Raw genomic sequence first — 18,398 nt, 5'->3', positions numbered from 1 at the left:
TACTGGTAATGCAGTGTTTTACTTAAACCTGACGAATGTAAAAATAAGAAACAAAATGGTGTAGAGATGATACAAATGGCATAAAATGAACAAAGAAAATTATGATATATAACAATAATGAAAGAAAATCATGGTAAAATATGACTTAAAGATTTTATAACATCATTTCACAGTACTCTACATATAGCCTACTCAACTTACAACCAAATCGTGTTACGACCGGTCTGTCGGAACCAATCATGGTCGTAAGTCGAGCACTAGCTGTATTGTATTATTCAGCTTTCTACAGAACTGGAGAATATAAATATAGATATATAGAAAGGAATTTATTATGAGTGATTGGCTCACACTATTACAGAGACTGAAAAGTCCCACTATCCACTATCAGCAAGCAGGAGGCCCAGAAAATTGGATGTTATAGTGATAGTCCAAGCCTGAAGGCCTGAGGACCAGTGGAGCTGATGTGCAACGACGGGAGAAGCTGGATGGCCCAGGTCAAGCAAAGAGGAAGTGTGCCCTTCCTTCCTCTTTCTTTTTGTTATCTTCAGTCCCTCCAAGGATTGAATCATGCCTGCCCACATTGGTGAGGGCAATCCTTTTCACTCTGTCTATTGATTCAAATTTTCATTTACTCTGGAAGCACCCTCACAGACACACCTGAAAAATATATTTTATCAGCTATCTGGGCATCCCTTAGCCCAGTCAAGTGGACACCTACAATTAGTCTTCATAGTCTCCCTTGAATCACCATGAGAGTGTAAGCTACATGAGGGCAAGGGTTATTTTCTACTTTGTTTAGTGCTATATCTCCACATCCTAGAATGGCCTCTCACAGGTAGGCTTTTAATAAATATTTACTAAATTAATGAATGTTTAATGACTATGTATTTTTACAATCTCCCTTAAATAATTTTGGAAATAATGTGAGATATAAATATATAAATACAGCTAGTGCTCGACTTATGACCACGGTCGGGACCGCAGACCGGTCGTAACACGATTTGGTCATAAATTGAGTAGGCTATATGTACAGTTCAAATGGTGCACGCGGAGATGGTAGTGCTGCCGGAAGCTGGTCCGCACTGTCATATGCCCAGCTGGGCAACGTTTGTGCTGCCAGACGTGGAGCAGTCGTGGCTAGCGATTGTGGTCGTAAAGTCGAATGGTCGTAAGTTGCATAGGTCGTAAGTCGATCAATACCTGCAAGCACACATAACAGCAAACATTCTATATACTTGGCATGCACCCTCAATTCCTTCCTTATACACACATACGCCTGTATATACCTAGGAACTCTCAACTCCAAGTGGAAAAATAATAGTTTGGTCACAACTTTATAATTTTAAATATCTGGATATTATGAAGGGATTAATGAGAAACCTAAATAATAAAAATTAATCATATATAATATTTAAATTAACATGAAGTATAAACTTTTCAATGTTTTAAGCTTAATCTCTACGTGAGAAAATTGAAAGACACAGATTTGATTTCTAGAGAAAATAAAAATATTCTCTATGTTGGCTTTGCTTTTAGTGAGGGTCTCAGGCCATGTAAATTAAGAGAAATTAATCTCTCCTCTCTCTCCCCTTTCTTTATCTCTCTGTTTCTGTCTCTCTCAATCACTTACTTCAGTATTCTATTTCCTTTAATATCTTTGTAAACCTCTATAAGCAGTAAACTTAATCAAAAGAAAATCTGACTTTTAGGCCAATACAAATTTCTGATGTCAATAGATATTAAGAGATCAGTAGATCACCATGATCACGTGTGACATTACAAAGGTAGGTCTAGAGACAGCTTTGCAAGCACTGCATAAGAAAGAGTTGCATAATGTTTCCGAAGCACTTCCTATACAGCAGAGGCTGGCTGGAGGCTCAACAGGCCGCATCTTCCTCCTGGGCCTTACAACAGAACACATCCCAGCTCCCTTGCAGCTAGATTGGGCCAGGGCACTAGACGTCTCCAACGGAGTGAGGGTGGGTGCCAGGTCCACTCCAGACTCAGGCCGGTGAGCAGAGTCACCTTCTCAGTATTCTCAGTACCGTTGCTCTCCTCTCCATCTGTTGGCTGTCGGAAGAGTTCTTGGTTAAATAAAGGTGGTGGTGCCTCCCTAAACCTCAGTTCCCCAAATAACCATTGGGACCTGAGCCTCCCAACCAACTTAAGTAATAACCGTCATTAATAGAAAAAGACATTTTACTTTGTTATTGCTAGTTGGGAGTTCATTATAGTGCTTGACCGATCATTAGTAATACAGTCTTTATGCTATTTAATGTAACAAAATGGAATGGCATTTACTGTTTATTTATTGACACAACAAACTACAGTCATGCATAACTTAACAATGAAAATACCTCTGAGAAATGCATTGTTAGGCAATATTGTTAATGTGTGAGCATGGTAGAGTGAATTTACATGAACCTAGATGGTAGAGGCAGCTAGATACCTAAGCCATATGGTGTAGTGTATTGTTCCTAGTCTGCAAACCTGTTCAACACATTACTGTCTGAGTACTATAAGAAATTGTAACACATGCTTGTATCTAAATACATGTAACCACAGAAAAGGTACATCAGAAGTACAGGATTATAATCCTATGGGCCCACCATCATGTGTGGTCCATCCTTGACCTAAACACCGTTCTGCAGTACATGACTGCACTATGTGCCAAGGACTGAGCCAGGTTATGGAGATTCACCGCCCACTAGTCCCATGCCAGAATAAGACAGCCACTCATGATATAGCCCCTGGGGTTGTGAGAAATGTTTTAGACGATCCAAGTTTTAATTAACACACTTATAAGTTGATGATTTCAGATATTTATGATTTGTTCATTGATATTAATTTTTGAGTGCTTACTTTGATTTTTCCCTATCAGTGCTTGTGGAAACCAACATCTATTCTCTCTGTCTGTCCCTTAGGATTGGAATCTGGTGAGGAAGAGTGACAACAGGGAGAGTCCAGCCCAAAGACATGAAGCAGAGGCGTCACCAAGGCATGCTGTCCCTCCAGTTGGTATAAAACCCCTCTCACCATTCTGTGTTTCTTTTCTCTGCTTTTTCCTGCCCACATCCTCATATACTAAGTGGTCTGAATGCAAGGGGAAAGACAGAAAATGACTTCTGAGGTATATTTTAGTCCAGGCTGGGGCAGGGCAGTGGTGCAGAAGTGTATTTCCTACTCCATCCTTCATCCAGCGAAGTTGAACAAGGATTCTTCTGGAGTTTAAAGCAAGAATCCCCACTCACATGTTTTTAACTGTGACCTTTCCTGCACTTGCCCTGAGCTCTCCCCTAGGTAATGGGTATAGAGAATGGGTGGGCTAGGGCTAGACTTTGCCTTCTGAGATCTTGTGCTCTCTTCAAATTCTATAATCTTTATTTCCTGGCCTTTCCCAGCACTCTTCTTAAGTACTGATTTGATGTTACCCTCATTATTCACTTTTTTCCATTTGAGTGCCTTATTCTGAACATTTTTTGTTTCATGCCACATTTAAAAGATGTAATAAATTTAAGAGATTTCCAAATGAAATCAATTTCTTTCCAAGAGTATTATTGGGTTTTGGGTTTACATGCATTTTGCAAAGTGTTTGGCCGAGTTTCATTATGTCCTTTTGTATAAAATGGGAATCCGTGGGGTAGAAGGCAGTGTCTCTGGAAGAGCCCTGAAAGGCTCTCTCCTTTGCGTTTTTGAGTTGAGAACCTTCATTAAGTTCCATGGACATAATGATTAGATTAGAGGCCATCACTGGAGTTTCAGATTGCAATTTATGAAACAAATTCTGTTGGCATACCATTATAATAAGGCAGGTTTAACAAGATGAACATTAAATCCTATAAACTATCTTAAGGTTTAGGTGATAGCCACATCCACAATTCTATCTCAGTGTTTAAAACAAATTCTGCATTTATTATCTATACAGGTTTAAGCGGAAGTATGAAAAATTAGGAACCCATTATATTGTCTCAAAATAGGCATTAAGACCCTCACACAAAGTTATGTGAATGAAACCTATACTCCCATTGATGGATGTAATTGGAACATATCATTCAAAACATGGAAATGGATTGTCACCCTCTACCCTGCCTCACTCATACCTTTCCTGTGGCACGCCTATGTTTTCTAGTCAAAGGCCACGAGGAACACGCTGGAGGTTGAATAACTTGAGTTCGTTAGTTGTTACAGCAAAGGAAAACACACACCCATGGGAGACTGTGGAGTATTTCTGTAGGAGGATGATAGCAAGAAATTATTAACCATGGTCACCATGCTGTCCAATGAATTACTGAAACTTATTCCTGTCTATCTGAATGTTTGTACCCTTTGACCAACATCTCCCTTTACCCTGTCCATGCCCTCCCAGCCTCTGGCAACCACTATTCTACTCTCTAATTTTATGATTTCAACTTTTTTAGATCCCACATATAAAAGACATCATGCAGTATTTGTATTTCTGTGCCTGTCTTATTTCTCCTAGCACAGTGTCCTCCAAATTCACCTATGTTGTCAAAAATGACAGGATTTCCTTCTCTTTTAAGGCTGAATAGTTATCCATTTAGTATGTATACCACATTTTCACCCATCTATTTGCTGATGGACACTCAGTTTGCTTCCGTATCTTGACTACTGTGAATAATGCCGGAATGAACATAGGAGAGCAGGTCTCTCTTTGACACACAGATTTCAACTCCTTGGCTAATACCCAGAAGTGAGATTGCTAGAACATACGGTAATTCTAGTTTCAGTTTTTTGGGGAAACTTCACACTGTTTTGCATAAAGGAAGAATGTGAGTAACCCCATTTCAAAGACTGCAAATCCATTAAGCAAGTGGGATTAGGTGTAGAACATGTATGTCCTTCAGTGACCTCAGCACGTGTGCTGAAACCGAAGGTGACGTGATTACATTGGTTTAAGATAAAATGAGAGAAAAAAATTTGGAAATAAAGAATAAGCAATTCACTTGAGAAATTTTACTACAAAATGAAATGGAAACTTTTTTTAAAAAATAACATTTCTGTATGCTAAAGATATTCCAATAGAGGGAGACATATTTATTATTTCAGGAAAAACTGGAGTTACTAGAGAAGTGAACATGATGAGGTGAGAGGTGGCCCCTGGAAAGGCAGCAGGCAGCCTGCATCTGGATGGGCTTCTGCAGAGCTCAGGGGATGACGCAAGAGACCAAGAGTCCACGGCTGCCAGGCTGTGGGTGGGCAGCGAGGAGGTAGGTCCTACACAGTTCTGGGCTGGTCTTCCTAGCTGTCTCAGGGAAGTGGAAAGGAGATCCATCCTTTGAGAGTGATGACGGAGAGTCGCTGCGGGTTTGAAGACAGAGGAGACAATGAGAAGTTGTTCTCCAGGGCATGGGAGAATCAATACACTAGAACACTTGTATGATGTAGGATTTAAAATCTCAGCTATATGTAACCTTTTCTTTTCTCTTTTCTTTTCTTTTCTTTTCTTTTCTTTTTCTTTTCTTTTCTTCTCTTTTGAGACAGTTTCTTGCTCTTGTTGCCCAGGCTGGACTGCAGTGGCGCAATCTCGGCTCACTGCAACCTCCGCCTCCCAGGTCCAAGCAGTTCTCCTGCCTCAGCCTCCTGAGTAGCTCAGATTACAGGCATGCACCACCAAGCCCAGCTAACTTTTTGTATTTTTAGCGGAGACAGGGTTTCACTATATTGGCCAGGCTGATTTCGAACTCCTGACCTCAGGCGATTCACCTGCCTTAGCCTCCCAAAGTGCTGGAATTACAGGTGTGAGAAGCTTACATATCTTTAACATGCACCCAATGCTCAACCATTATCACTAATTGCAACTGTCCTTAATAGTCATTTAGTTCTTCTGCACAGAAGCAGTTTCATCAGTTAGTCTTTCCCTATTTTCCTTAGTGTATAATAAAGATCAGGACAGGTAGGAAAATTAGACGTCACTTAGTCAATAAAACTATACCGCAAACCAACACCTTCCTGAGATTAGTCTCACAGTTAATCCCTCCATTCTTTTCCTTTCTGATGTGCCTTGTAGAAATATCCAGTATTACATACTCCCCTGTGTCATCTTAAATTCTGTATAAATCCATCTCTTAAGCTAATTGTGACATCCCTCAGGGCATGTGCATAGGGGGTGTCATCCCATCACCGAGTGCAATGCTGACAGATGGGCAAATGTATCTCCTCTTTTAAAAAATGTTTTCTTCATTTATTGGTTTATTTTTCTTCCTGATGGCAAATGTATGGATTTATCTTTATCATTATTAAATATTATTGTTAAGATATTTTCCTTTACAACAAGGTGTTAACGTATTTTTAAATCCCACCCTATCTGTTAAAGCAGGGACATGATCAATTTATCAACTCAGATTGCATTTTGCAATTTTTCCCTTATACGAGTTAAAATAAATACATCTTCATAGTACAAATCAAAGACAACCTTAGAGCAAACATATTTTTTTCTTACCAGTTGCTGTTAATCATATCATCAACAATTTTTTAAAATTATTTTTCAGCTCACCTATTTTTAAGTAGGTTATTCATCTCTTAAAATAAACTGGAAGGCTATTTTGCCAAAAACCAAAATAACCTATTTCTCTCTCAATATTGTTATATTCTGTTAATACTACTCTGGTTTTTTTTCAATGAGATTTTTCTTGCACAATCTGCTAAACAGTACTAGCTCCTGGAATAAACTACTATCATTTCTGTGTATCTCGAAGCCCCATTTCATAGTTCATTCTAGTGAGCATGAGAATTTGAGCCAAGGCCTCTGGCCATTCTTTCCCCTCCAACCCAAGGGCAGATACAATTATAATCTCCAAAACTGGGAAACAGAAATACTCACGGGCAAGAAATAGAAAATATTTCTTATAAAGGTGTCTGGACCAAGCTGATAGAGTAAAAATAATAAAAAGGGCTAAGCTAGGAATTACCGCTCACTTATGTGTGGTGAGTAATGTATTTGGAATTTTAAAAAGATGACAGAGCTCTTACTTGTAGTTTCTCCTTTTCCACTGGCTGAGAATATGCTGTTTAGTGGCATCTAGACAAGACTCAGATATTTAAGGAGCTGAGGAGCTGTGTAAGATGTTGAGAAAAAAGAAAGTCAATTCTTCCAGCTGTTGGAATCTCCTACAACTGAGAGTAGTGGCTTGGGGAGATTTCTGGTGTTACTCAGAAAACCATGAAGACACCACAGCCCAGCCACGGTAGCCTGTCCCTTGATGGAAAAGCCTTTGTCTTATTGTATGCAGCAGTGTGTCAATGGAAACGAGACACAGCCTCATTACACTGTTTCCATGGATGCTGAGCAAAGCAAATCCTGAATGAAGCAAAAGGCATAAAAAAAAAAATAAAAAAAAAAACCCAGTAGCCTCGAGGGTGGCTGTTTCATCCACAGACACCCTCCCAGGGATGAAATTAGTCTGCTAGTGCTACCCATGTTTCTTTTTTCTCTTCAGGTTTCCTGGATGAGAAATGGGATATCTACAACTTTGGCAATCAGCTTTCAAGTGAGTGGAGACCAACAGCAATGGGTAAGTTGGTGAAGTATCTGCAGGGAAAAATCTACTTGACCTATTCATGGGAAATAACCTATTGTTAGTCTAAGATAATTAAACAGAAGTGAATAGAGAAACAAATCCAATATGGACTTATGGAAAGATTTTGCCTTATAAAAGGAAAAACACAAAATATGGATGGATTAAATTGAAGCAAGGCATTGCTAACATTTGCATTATTACAGTTTAATAAAATTGCAGGAAATACACATAATCAATCAACATTTCCACAAGGCCTCCAACCTGTTGAGTAACTCCCTGTATGATGTCATCAGAGCCTGAGCTCTTTCCCACCTTTTCATCACCCCAGGAATTTGAGGGGCAAATAAATTCCTTGAGTAATTTGCATAGATGTTTACATAACTTCTATTATGTGACACTATAAACATACTGGAATTTAATACTTATACAAATGACCTCTGATATTCTGAGATAGGCAAACAAAATTTGGGCCAACAGAGGTTGGTTAAGGTTGAATGTTGTCTTTGTGTTGTTGTTTATTAATTTTACTAAAAGATTGACTCCAGAGATGCTCTTAATTCCAATATTAATGATTAATAATAAATTTGCATTTTTAACTTTAAGATTTCAACACGTATTACACACAAACACATACACACATGCACATACACATTCACACACACACAGACCTTCTTGAGGGTTCATACATCAAAAAATATAAAATCAAAAAATGAATAAGAAACACAAAACTAAAATATGGACCTCAGTGATAGAAAACAAGACTGAATTTCCCTGCAAAAGACAGACTCAGAAAACTAATTATAAAATACCGGATGTTTACTGGTTGCAAAAGCCATGTGTAAAATAAATGAGCAAGGGTAATGTAAAATGGTGAGGCATGACAAAGAGAAATGCATGAGAAATGGAAAAGTGAGGAAAAATGGAAAAAAGATTAATATTATAGTTAAACCCAAAACAAAAAGCAACATAAAGAAAACCTAAAGTGTATTTAGATTGCTGACACTTACTTTAGACACTGATAATGTAAGCGCCATAGGTCTTTATGCTACATAAGAAGCAGATGCATGAATATTTTATAACGAAACGTCTGTAAGATCATCAGAAATGGCAGTTCAGCTTTTGGGTTGGTGCAGAAAATGCATTGATAGCACAGGTGGATTGTGGCCTGCTGCTGGAGGCAGGCCCCCTCTGCTGTAGCTGGCAGGACATAGGCACTTCTCTACCCTTCCTTGCCAGGAGACCTGGGGTTGTAGGAGGGCCTGTTGCTGTCAATCTGGCATACTGTACATTTCACTTGATTTTTTTCTGTTCTCACCATGATGATGTCACCTCCATGATGAAAAGATTATTTTTGTCTGTTTTCTGGCAAAGTAAAGAATGGGCCATGATTACTTCCTGAGAATGAATAAAAGTGTGTATTTCTCCACAATTCTCTTCTGTGGCCTGTTCTTGAGATGCTACCCACATCAGACCAATCCCTTCTACCTTCTTGCACTTGAAGATAGTGAGCACACACTTGAAAAGCTCTCCCATACTCCTTTCATTCAAAATAAATACTCTGCTTGTTCATTTTAATAGACTTTATTTTCTAGATCAGCTTTAGGTTCACAGTAAAACTGAGTGGAAGGTACACAGAGTTCCCATGCATCCCCTGCCCCATATTTGCATAGAATCCCGTTACCAACACCACTTTGGTTTCTTTGTCATTGGCATGGATTTGATTTTTGTCCACAGAATGTGCTCTACCTTCCTGTTTTACTTCAGTTGGCATTGACCCAAATCTGATAACAAAACACAGTACAGGAACTGGGAAATGCACGCAACAAATGCTTAGGTGTATGGAGTGTAAATTTCACTCAGCCCAGTACACACAATTTATTTAGCAAAGCATTTAATTTTTTTTTAGAAACTTTTCAAGCTAGTCAAGTTTAAAAGTGACCTATGTAGATTATGAGTTGATCTTTCTTTTTTAACCCTAGAGTCCTCTCCTAAAAGTTAAGAGTCTTCCTAATTTTAGACCCACTCATGCTCTAATTTTCATGACTTTTACAATAAAGGTTGTATCCCCCTTCCTCTTAGCTTTTAATATTTCAACTAGAAGACAGTATGGCTCCTATTGTACACATGTGTCTACCATCACATAACCAGCATCTGCCTGATTTCCATGTAAAATAGTAAACTATCACTTCAATTCCTCTTCTGCCTGAGCTTTTCCATTTCACGGAGCCCAAGAGTCCTCCTGTCCCTGATTGGCTTCACTTAATGGATGCAAGTCAAGAGACCCTTATAGCAAGTGCATTTTTTACTTTAAAAATATGTGAGCACAGAATATGTTTAGCCAAATAGAGGAAGGAGACAGATCAACCATCTCAACTTGCAGAGGATGCCAAATGAACATTTACCGCACTGATCTCTTATTGCCTCTTTCAGGAATTATATTTGTTGGTAGCCTAAGGCAATACACTCGCTGATGTTTTTATTACTTACTTCAATCAACAACCTGTTTCATTGCACATTATGTAGATCTTCAATGGCGCCAAGGCTATGGAGCTGTGAATGTAACCAGCGCCAGCTGCAGCCTCCGCCTCTTGGCAGACCTGTTTTGAGGATGCCTTGAATGAGGTGGTGCAGGCCCTCAGGAATCACTTGTGTTCTCCAGGTTTTCTTGGGAAGTTTCCCATTTTTATATCAGCTTACAGAGTCTTTTTGGAAGCGCTGGACACAGTTAGACACAGTGCTGAGCTGAATATATGAAGCCCCTCACTTTCAGAAATAAGTAAGTTTAACACTCGGAGGTCTGTGCAGCGTTCCACGTGTCTGCATCACATGTTGCCTGCTATTGCCAGACCTCACAGGTGGGTCACAAGGGTTGCTTCCCATCAATGTATACGAGGTTTAAAGGGATTTTTACATAATGCCAGCACATGTAGTTTTTATTGGATCAAACCCTGATGATTACATTTGCAATTTAATTAAGGAGGGCTTATTTTTAGAGTTTGCTTTGAAAGACTGGTAGGAAGGAGGCATGTTATTTCCTCTTACCACATGGGAAAAAGCAACAAATCAAAATCATTAAGAGAGGGACAGATAGGGAAATGATTCTAGAATTAAATATAGCATTGAGTTTCACTTACATTTTCACTGTTTGGGGAAGGACAACACGTATTTTTACCCTTCCTTTGCTCCCTCTCATGAATAATGTAGTTTTGCTCAACAACAGAAAACTAGGGAGAGAAGATGAACAGACTTTGGGTAGAACAGTAGGCTAAGCTGTGCTGCTTTCTGAAAAAAAATTTTCTCTCCCCTTTTAGAAGCCTGGCCCTATTGTCCACTGTGACTAATTAAAATCTCCTCCTTAAAGAGAAGTATTTACATTCAAATGACTTAAAAAATTATAACCACTACTCTCTATAAAATACAAGCCTCTGTCTTTTTACAAAGGCTATTTAACAAATCAGAGAAAAGATTTGGACAGAGATATTTTCTGGCAGTCCTGAAATTAAAGCAATTAGGCAGCCGCCTGTTCTTCTGATTAATGGTTGACATGACTATTTGGACTAGCCTAAGACAAACCAATTAAATGTCCAGTAAAGGTGATAATGAAATTGTTTTTCTGTATTCCTTTTACAGGCTCTGCAGTCGAAATTCATCCACCATTTTGACTACACACAGTATCTTTTGTAAAACACTTCCGTATTTTCAGTTTCCTCACATTATGAGCACACCTCTCCTGTAAGAAAACTCAGGAACTACATTTTCAGACACTTCTCATCTTGGATGCCTGATGGTGAGCTGGGCTGGCCAGTCAGATACACATCACTGCGAGGTTTCCGTTCAAAGTAGAAGGGCATGAAGAAGAAGGTATATCAGACGATTGATCACTTCTATCCCAGGGGGCAGAGGGACTTCCCACTCTCAGGGCAAAGGTGGGGGAGTTTCTGGCAGTAGAATCAGCTGCTTGGCAGAGCTCATGTGTATCCTGTTCTGCTCTCAGCAATGGCTGCAGTGCTGTGTCCCTGTGAGCAGATCCCTTAGAGCATCACTGATCCATGATGCCATAGATGAAGAAGTTGAAAGGAAAGTTGAGAAACGTTTAGGCTTAGAGCAATTTATCATTGTCACACCATTCCACGACATAACTATTTGAACAGGATACCAACCAGCATTTTATCAGACTCACACTGTGGGCTGCATGTGGTGGGAGCTGTAAACCAGACATGTTCTGAAGAACCATGTTCAGTGCGGGCTGCATTTCAGGTAAACTATAATGAAGAAATGTATAACTATCCCAGAAAATGTGTCCTTAATGAAAGATAGATGTTTGAAAGAGTAGTGTTTCTACAGAGTGTTGTAATATGTTCTATACTTTACCTATAATTACCTAAATTAGGTGATGATATTGATAGTGTACAACTGGAAAAGGTTATCGCAGGATACCTAATAAAATTGGATTAAATTTTTAAAACATTTTCATCAAAAACTAATGAATAAGAAGTGAATGGACTTGAAATCAATTTCTTCCATTGGAAAATATTTTAAGGACAACTATAGCTTTACAGATTAAATTGATATTGACGACTGATGGAGGACTGAAGCTCAATTTTGAAACTATAGCATTGTTTGCCTCAGTGGTGGCCAACTTAATTAATGAATATTTTGTGTTTACCAAAATTACTTTAAAATGTCTTTCTTTATTCTAACTTACCTCTGTGAGAGACTGGTTTCTCTATCATGACTTTCATTAAAACAGAACGCAGAAACCATTTATATATAAATTATTCCTCAAGTGGAAGATTGTCATCATCCAACCTAAAGTAATTCATTAAACTAGCAAGAAGCAAGATTATTCATCACATTAAAAACTTAAATATTGATATACATGATGTTCATTCCAGATGTGAGTGCAGGTGTTTAATATGATGATTGCTAGTTCCTTCAAAACTTTTTGTTTAATTATGGTTGTGGAAAAACAAAAAGTTACAAGTAGAGTAATGATTCTCTAAATTAATCACTTACATGCACAATAGCAGTGAAAAGATATATGTTTTCAAATTTTTCTGTTACTGCATTATATTTACTCTGATTATATTTATTGAAATGCAATATGTCTGTTGGAGCTACTAATGAAAACTTTGAAATTATATTTTTATACTTGTTATATTTTGTTTTCTAGAAATTATGTTCATTGTTGTTATTTTATAAAAGTATGGGTTCATTATGTATTTAAATACATAAATAATTTCTTGGAACCGTATCTGTGATTCTGTCACCACAGAAATGTTGAGAAGCACTGTTCTACTGCCCTCCAAGAACGTAAATTATATATACTTCCTGGCTGGATAGCCCCACTCCTGAATCTATGACCTTCTCAGACATCTGTAAGTTGCTCCATGATAGCATTAAATATTCTCTTTCTGCTTAAAATGGCTAGAGGAGGCTTGTGTTTTGTAGCCAAGACCGCCTCATGGTCACTTCTCATTCACTATTCATTTTTATGCCCCTTTCTTAACCTTCTACACACTGTGCCTGACCAATTATTTCCATTCAAGTTTAATTTTATCTTCTGTTGAAACGTCTTTCGATATCTTCCCATTGCTAATTAAAAAAAAAAAAAAGAAAAACTCCAACGTATGTCTTACAAGACAGGAATGGTGACTCTTTCCTTCCTTTTTTGTCACTTTCCAGCTTCTTTTCTACGTTGCACCTACATTTGCCTTTTTTTTTTCAGTTTCTCTAACCGTCCACACTGCTTTACACCATAGGGCTGTCATTTCCTCAACTGACCGTGAGCTTTCTTTTATTCAATATTTAAATCCTATTGCTCCTCTAGAGCTCCACCAAATCCCTTTCTTTAAGGAGGCACCCTCTGAGCAGCTGAGTTTGGTTTACAACTTGTTTCAAGTTTGTGTAGTATCACACATGTCCGTTTCATGTTATTTGAGGAATGTAGTTTGTGAAAACACTTGCATCCTCTAGAACAACGGTCTCAAAACTGTTTGGCACCAGAAACCGGTTTCCTGGAAGACAATTATTCTGTGGATAGTGGGTCAAGGTTGGTTTTGGAATGTAACTGTTACACCTCAGATCACCAGGCATTAGAGTCTCATAAGGAGCATGCAACCCACATCCCTTGCATGTGCAATTCACAATAGGGTTCATGCTCCCATGACAATCTAATGCTGCCACTGATCTAACAGGAGGTGGAGCTCAGGTGGAAATGCTGACTTGCTCACCACTCACCTGTGTGTGGCCTGGTTTCTAACAGGCCACAGACCAGTACTGGTCCATAGCCCAGGGGTAGGGGACTCTTGTCCTAGAGCAAAATAAATTACATAATTGATGCACTATTTTCTCAATTGTGTCCTTAGTGCCAAACCCAGTGTAAATCACAAAAAGAGCACTCAAAAGTCTCAGCTGAATCCCCCACCACACACACACGCTACTGACATAACAGCTTGTCAACCTCTTTGAATGTCGAGGAATATATGTTGGAAAAATCATTTTTGAAGTTTACAAAGTATTGAATTATACAGATCTACTGAGCTAGGAGACTAGCTATGACTTGTGTCCTAGTCACAATTCTGCTGACCCCAACAGGATTTGTCCCAACAGAATGAAGTGAAGAAATTGGCAGGAACCAGCAGATGCCCATGAAGGCAATCCCTAGCTGTCCTCATTACTCATTGGTATAAAACACTCCCACCAGTGCCGTGACAGTTTACAGATGTCATGGCAATGACTGGGAAGTTACCACCCCTTTCCTAGAAAATTCTAGATAACTTGCCCTTCAGTTTGCATTGACTTGCACCTTAATTTGTATATAAATGAAAGTTGGGTTATGCAAGTATAAATACAGTTTCCAAGAGCCCATATGCCGATGACTCTGGGCACACTGCCTATGAGTTTGCCCTGCTGCTTAAAGAGCAATATCTTCAGTGTGATCGTGAAGGTATTGCTCCTTCATGTCCTTGAATTCCTTCCTGGGATAAGGCAAGAATCCTCCCGAGCTAAGCCCCATTTGGGAGTTTGCCTGTCCTGCAATAATAGTATAATTTTGTAACTTTTTAATATAGCCAGTTATTTTTAAAAATATAGTCACCTCTAGAACCATGACAAAAGCTATGGAACATGTTCCATCCCTTCACATCCATCAGAGGAGATATATGATCAGCTTAAATTCCATGTTGCTCATCTCCTTCATTTCCATAATTTGATGCATTTTCCCCTGTTTTTGCTGACCTTGATATTGTTAAGGAGTACTGGTGAGCTATGTTGTAGAATGTTCCTAGACTTGGGTTTATCTGACATTTTTCTCATGCTTACACTGGGATTATGGGTTTAGGGAAGGCAGACCACAGGCATAAAGTGTCATTCACATCACGTCACATGACATCAAGGCTATGCACTGTCAACACAACTCATCATGGCTGATGTTTAACTGACCACCTGGCCGACGTAGTGCACAGCGCTTGTCAGATTTCTCCACTATGGAATGATTGACTTCTGTCTTTCCACCTTGTACTCCAAAAGGAAGTTACTGCACCTAACACACTATGAAGGATGATGAATAATGCTTCACCTCCTTGAAGGGAAAATATCTGCATATATTATTTAGCGTTTTTTTAGGCTGGTCGTGGTAGCTCAGGCCTGTAATCCCAGCACTTTAGAAGGCCAAGGCAGGTAGATCACTTGAGCCCAGGAGCTGGAGAGCAGCCTGGACAACTCTCCAACTCTACCAAAAATACAAAAATTAGCCAGCCATGGCAGCTCACACCTGTAGTCTCTGCCACAGGGGAAACTGAGGTGGAAGGATCACCTGAGCCCAGAAGATCGAGGCTGCAGTGAGTCATAATTGCACCACTGCACTCAAGCTTGTGTGACAGAATGAGACCTTGACTTTTAGAAACTAAAATAAAATTAGATCGATTTTTTTCTGGATATTTGTCTTTTATCATTCACTTACTAATTTACTTCAGCACTTCTTTGTATCAATATGGAATTGTGAAATTTCATGTATACTTAGTGTTATAATCCAATATTACATTCTTTTGTTTCTCGAAGCATTGCAAATGAAACCTTTTTTCCCTGGCACCTCTGCTATTCCCTCATTGTTATGTTTTGCTTTGTTTGTTTCGGGTACATCCTTATTTTCATCACTACAAAATGTTCCATAATTACTGCGTGTGTTCCATGTCCCAGATTTAGGATCAGCCATTTCTCCAAGAATCTCTGCTTCTTTGACTAGAGGAAGGTATTTAGAAACCAATTATCTGGATACAGGGTGTGCTTATTTCATTAGGGTTTCATTGTTTCTGGGCTGTATCAGCTGACAACAAAAAAATAAATTTACACATACTAACTTGTGAATATGCACATGTTTATAACTATTTCTATGTGCGTCTATCTATATTACATTAAACATGATTTTATATTGATGTATTTCACTCTAATCCAATACCTCACTTGATCATTCTGTGATATTGCGCTGGCCTAGAGCCAGAACCAGAGCAAAACTGTTTTATAAAATGCAAAACTGTTTTTTAGATAAGTTGAAATGGCTGCCCCATTCTCCTCACAATAACTACTGTCCTTGGCCTCTGTAAATAGAACTGCTAGTTTGTTCTTCAAAACTATGTAAAGCTGCTTACCTTTTCTTATCAGTAACTGCCAGAATTGCTAGCCTTTGCTTACTGGCAATTGCCAGACTAAGCAGCCCAAGCTAGTTCCATCCTGGCTCCTGTGACTTGTAATAAGTAACTAAGGTCTGTGATTTCCACCTTAACCAGATAATGTGTAAACAAATGTTTATCTTGACTTCTGTAAACCACTTAAGTAACAACGGAATGACAAAAGTCCCCTGGCCCTTGGAATGTCTGGAGACCCCCACCCTCATCTCTGCCCAGGAGGTAATTTACAGAATCCACTAGCCCTCGGAATGTCTGAAGCCTTTTCATCCCCATCCCCGCCCCTCACCCCCACTCCCAAGGTGGTTTTTCGGGTATAAAAAATCGTGGCACCTTCCTGTTGCCGCCACAGGTTGGAGAGACGTGAGTCCTCTGTGGTCGCCGGCATAATAAATGACCCTGCAATCTGGCATACTTTTGTCTTATGGTAACTTTCTACGCTCCGGTCAAATACAACAATTCCATTCTTTTTCTTTTGATTTTCTGTAACCTTCAAGTCTGTCAGTGAGAAATCTGCCTCCTATTATCTTCCAATTGTTTACTTATTCCTTCAGTTTTATTATCCTGGTGTTAGAGTTCTTAATCAATATCCCATGTAAAACAATTTTATCTACTATAGTACAGGGTTTATGTTTAACTTATTTTTTTTTTTTTTGACAGATAAACAGTTTTTTTTATTCATCCTCCTCCTCCTCCTCCTCCTCCTCCTCCTCTTCCTCCTCGTCTTCTTCATCTTCCTCTTCTACTTTTTTCCGGGCAACTTTAGCAGGACGCTTTGCACCATCAAACTTTCCTTTCGACTTATAGTCAGCAACATCCTTCTCATACTTCTCCTTCAGCTTTGCCGCCTTAGTGATGTAAGGCTGCTTTTCGCTGTCATTTAGGTTATTCCACATCTCACCCAGCTTTTTTGCCACGTCTCCAATAGAGATGCCAGGGTTTGTGGATTTGATCTTGGGGCGGAATTCTGAGCAGAACAGGAAGAAGCCAGACGGTGGCCTTTTGGGGGCATTAGGATCCTTCTTCTTCTTGCCTCCATTAGCTGGTCCATAATCCTTCATTTCCCTATCATAGCGCACTTTATCCGCCTTTGCCATTTCATCAAATTTAGATTTCTCTTTCCCGGACATTGTCTTCCACCTCTCAGAGCATTTCTTGGAAAATTCTGCAAAATTGACAGGGACCTCTGGGTTTTTCTTCTTATGTTCTTCTCTGCACGTCTGCACAAAGAAGGCATAAGCAGACATCTTGCCCTTTGGTTTCTTGGGGTCACCTTTAGCCATCCTGACTGTATTGTTCGCTAGTCTGGGCAGCGCAGGGCACGACGCGCTGCTCAGCGCTCCCCAGCCTCGCGCTAGCTGCCTCCACGAGAGCCGCCTCATGTTGAACTTACTTTGTCTCTAGTTTCACAGTCTCTATCTCTATTCACGTCCAGAGCTGCTGGGGTCAAAAATCGTGTCTCAATTTCTCTCAGTGAGGCTATTTTCTACATTATAATGCAATTGGATTATTTTGTCACAATCTGCATTCTATCCTAGCCTGGTTCAAGCTCCTGAATAATTTTCTTTAAATTTCATACATGAATAGCCATTCATATGTGCTGCAAAGTTCTATGGATTTTGAAAAATTAGTAATATCATATATCTACCATTTTGTTTTGCTGAGTCTGTCCTGCAGACTCTGGCTGAGCCACAGATGAAAGGAGTACTTAATCATAGGTATGCAGTGAAAGAGCACTAGGGGACTGCTCGCAGAGTAAACAGCCCAGATAAGTTGGCTCTGCTCACTTTTATTCAGTACTGAAATAATGCCAAAAGCCTGGAAACAACACAATCTGTAGGTAATGAACATAATAGTTCCCCCTTTTGGGGAGCAGTCACGTGCATGAATGAGGAAAGGTTGGTTTTAGGACAACATGAGTAAACAAATCCATTTAAGATAAATTCCCCTACACTTCCTTGTAACTACTCCTTACCCTCTGGCTAAGGGTAGGAGAATTGCTGCCTTCAGCTTATTCTTCCCTGAAGCTATGCAAAACCTTCCAACCTTTCAGAAAGATTTGCATCCTTTCCCTATAATTTCTCCCACCACTCTGATGATCTCCCACATAGTTGTCGCACAAAACAACTTCACCACCCTAAAAAACAAAAGCAAAAACCCTTGCACTTCAACTATT

The 18,398-nt window shown here is 39.3% G+C and overlaps 1 pseudogene across 1 annotated transcript; it reads right to left on the bottom strand.

Annotated features, from left to right (window-relative positions):
• Positions 1 to 16,869: 16,869 nt before the first annotated feature.
• On the bottom strand, positions 16,870 to 17,577 carry LOC116527456 (annotated as a pseudogene). The gene has a single exon (XR_004258549.1). The product of XR_004258549.1 is annotated as a high mobility group protein B3 pseudogene (transcript).
• Positions 17,578 to 18,398: the final 821 nt, after the last annotated feature.

The sequence above is a fragment of the Sapajus apella genome, unplaced genomic scaffold (genome assembly GCF_009761245.1).
Source record: "Sapajus apella isolate SASKATOON/1434 unplaced genomic scaffold, GSC_monkey_1.0 scaffold54, whole genome shotgun sequence".
NCBI classification, from domain to species: domain Eukaryota; kingdom Metazoa; phylum Chordata; class Mammalia; order Primates; family Cebidae; genus Sapajus; species Sapajus apella.
Note: the sequence above shows the minus strand (reverse complement) of the source record. Positions and strands in the feature narration are given on the sequence as shown.